Genomic DNA, 3861 nt, shown 5'->3' on the forward strand with positions numbered 1-3861 from the left:
CAAACTAAAAAAACTTTATCGAATAACCCAAAGCGCACTATGTGAGGATAACACCGAAAGAGATAACAAAAAAAGAAGCAATGACAAAAAAATAAACTGCATAAATCCCTGCCTGCTATTTACACCTTAAGATCAATGAATTAACATGAATTAACCTGCCTACTATTTACAACTCATACATTCACAATGTGTAAATTACATACATCAATATCATTGATCAAACCCTCTAATTTAATTGCCATGTGTTGTGTTGCCATATGTTCTGAGGTATGTATATATGTGGGATTCGTTGAGGTAATTTGAGGCCGTCATCCTGCCTATGTTTAAAGAAAACAGCTGAATTCAAATTTATCATTAAGCCCCCCTGGGGTCAAAGTTTGTAGTTTTTTAATCCAGAAGGCCTCTCTCTGGAGGAGTGCCTGGTCATTGTCTCTGCCTGCATAACGGGCAACTGCTTCGATGATCTGGCATTTAATCTGTGCAATGGTGTGTCTTTGTTCGATCCAGTGTACAGCCAATGGTGACGTGCGGTTTTGATTCCGTATCCGGCTCTTATGCTCTGATACTCGAGTCTTAAATTTCCTCGTGGTTTTGCCAACATATAGCAGCCCACATGGACATTTAATCGAGTAAACAACAAATTCAGTGTTGCAATCAGACGTGTGATATAGTGGTATTTTTTCGCCAGTTCTGGGGTGTAATAACGTGGTCCCTAATATCATATTATTGCAGTTGTTACAATTCCAACATTTAGTAGTACCACGAAATGAACCACTTTTCAATTTAGCTTTTGCTGGTTTTGTCAAAAATTCTTTAAGATTTTGAGCTCTGGAATATGCACATAATGGTTTTTCAATGAACAGATTACCAAAATCAGGTTCCACTTCCAACAGTTCCCATCTGTGTAAAATGATCTTTTTAATGTCTCTGGAGGCTGAAGAATATTTTGAAACAAAAATCATTCGGTTAGTGTTAGTTTTTTCTTTTTTAGTCAATAAAGAGCTTCTTGTCATGTTGTTTACTTTCTTAAGTTGTGTATCAAGTATGGATTCTGGATATCCTCTTTGGATGTACCTTCCCTTTTGTTCCAAAAATGATACAGCACAATCTGTTTCATTAGAAGAGATACGTTTGATCCTCATAAATTGCGATGTAGGCAAATTGTCAATTAGATTTTTTGGATGAAAGCTGGTGTATAACAGTGCGTTGTTTCTATCAGTTGGTTTTTTGAATAGCTTAGTTTCTATGGTTTGATCATTCAATTTTACAACAACATCCAAGAATGAAATTTCATCATGATGGATCGTGGAGGTGAATTGTATCCTCGGATCTATTTGGTTGAGACGAGTGATGTTCTTCGCAAGTAAGTCTTCAGAAAGACGCCAAATTACAAAAATATCATCAATGTAGCGTCGAAAAAACACAAGACCTTCTTGCCATTGTGCATCCAACATAATGTGGTCATGCTCAAATTTCGCCATGAATGTATTGGCATACATGGGTGCCCCTGGAAAACCCATAGATGTACCATTCATTTGATTGTAGAAAACATCTTGCCACTCAAAATAACTATTCATTAAGCAGAACTCCAATAGTTGTAACACAAAACATTTTTGACTATCTGTTCCCTCTTCTTGAAGTAGTGCCCATTCGACTGCTTCCAGACCGGATTGGTGTGGAATTGATGTATATAATGCCACGACATCTATCGTGCATAATATCCAGTGTTCCTGAGTTTTTGGGATTGCTGTTAAACTCCTCAAAAAATCTGAAGTGTCCTCAATATAGGTTGACCATTTCTGAACAAAAGATTGAAGAAAATGATCAATGTATCTCCCTGGATTTTCAAAAATTGATCCACAGCCGGATACAATAGGTCTAAATGGTGGATTGTTTAGGTGTTTATGAATCTTAGGCAAAAAGTAAATCCTAGGGCGTCTTGGATGGGTTTGATGTAAATATTTTCTAGTTTTGTCATCAATCCAATTGAGTTTTTCTGCATGTTCAAGAATTTTATCAAGGATTTGAGAAATCTCAATGGTTGGGTCTTGATCCAACTTCAGGTACGTGTTTTCATCCATGACATGTTCAGTCCCTTTCTTCATGTAAAAGTCAACATCCATCATGACGAGCCGTCCCCCTTTGTCAGCCTTCTGGAAAGTAATGGTTTTGTCTTGTGATAACTTTTGTAGCGTGCTGTATTCCGCACGAGTCATGTTTCTCAACTGTCTTTTATATTTCAATTTGTTCAGATCGATTTTAACCAAAGTTTCAAAATTATCCAGAGTCTTATGAGACACTGGTGCTTGAAATTTACTTTTTGGCTTAAAAATAGTGCTGGATTCTTGTGGTATAGCATTTTGACAAACATTGGTATTTTTTTGTCATTGCTTCTTTTTTTGTTATCTCTTTCGGTGTTATCCTCACATAGTGCGCTTTGGGTTATTCGATAAAGTTTTTTTAGTTTGAATACGCTGCTTGCTCACCAGTGGTTCGTAGTTTATATTAGTGATGACCGTTTTTCAAACATGCGGTAGGTTCCGAATAACTATGCATTTACATGTGCGAATCTCCATCTATTCACACTCGCGTGCACATGAAGCATTTATAATTGTAGTTCCTCCACTCTTTTGTTGTAGTTCAATAGAGTCTGTTTTCCATGCTCATGGTGGAAGTTCACCCGGTAGTTGTGTTTATAAGCTGTAAATGATGACACGGAAGTGCATCACACAGCCAGGCGATTTAGTTTGGAAGTTACTCGGTGCGTCTTGGAGGTAAGCGTGGATGGTTTTGTTTTGCATGGGAACGTAATGAGCGGTTAATATCTTAAAGGTACTGATGTTACCTTTACATTTCTTCAGGCACTGACGATTACACTGACGGACTCTCGGCTTTTGAAACATCTTGCGGCGATAGAGGTGAGCAGACGGCGGTTATAACACATGTCACGGAGTTTTTGCATTAGTACGGTGTCACTGATTACAGATACTCTATTCCTTCTTAGAGTCGGCATTTGACCACGTGATTGGGTTTTTTGAACCAGGACTTAGGTCCGTTCAAAAAGGTGAGCAGGTTGCTAGTATGCCATTAATGTAGTACTTTTATCACTTCACCGTGATTGGTTATAGTGATGTTTTGGATTCATTTTCGTTTCAGATATAAGTATCTTACATATTTGCAAGGTACGCTTTTTCCATGTTTTCACTATTGGTGATTGGGCAATTTTTTCGTATGAGCACTTACACGTGTGTTTACACATAATCATACAAGCAGTGTTTGAGATTGCACTTGTGGAAAATGTTGTTGTGATAGTTTAGAAACATCTATGCTAATGTTCTAGCTGACATTGAATGTTGATATACATTTATGATTGAACTCACAATATGTGATATGGCATCGTTTTATATTGTTTCCTTGTTGCTTTTGCAGTTGACAACTGGAACCCCTGACGAAGGGACAAAGAAGTCCCGAAATGCATTGGGTGGTGGTTCAGACAAATTTGCAAATAATAATGTATATGATTTAAATTTGAAGTCATTGTATGAATAACGTTTATGTTCATGATCTAAAGATGATTTAAATAAATGTTACTACATTGTATATTATTTGGTTAATTGGAGAAGTTGTTCGAACATTTAGAATATTTTCATTCAAGTAGTGCGCACTGCAGTCCTAATAGCCCATGTGGTGTTAGGCCATAATTAAAAGTTGTTCAACAATACTTAGCAGGTATTAATGCAGAGCAGCACACATACCGCTTAAATATTGTGAAATTCATGAGAGTGTGCGACAATCATCTACATATATTTCATTACTCTCTGCTAAAACATTGATTGTCAGCACCAAGTTCAAAATGTCTTT

Source organism: Lissotriton helveticus, chromosome 1_2 (genome assembly GCF_964261635.1).
Source record: "Lissotriton helveticus chromosome 1_2, aLisHel1.1, whole genome shotgun sequence".
Lineage (NCBI taxonomy): Eukaryota > Metazoa > Chordata > Amphibia > Caudata > Salamandridae > Lissotriton > Lissotriton helveticus.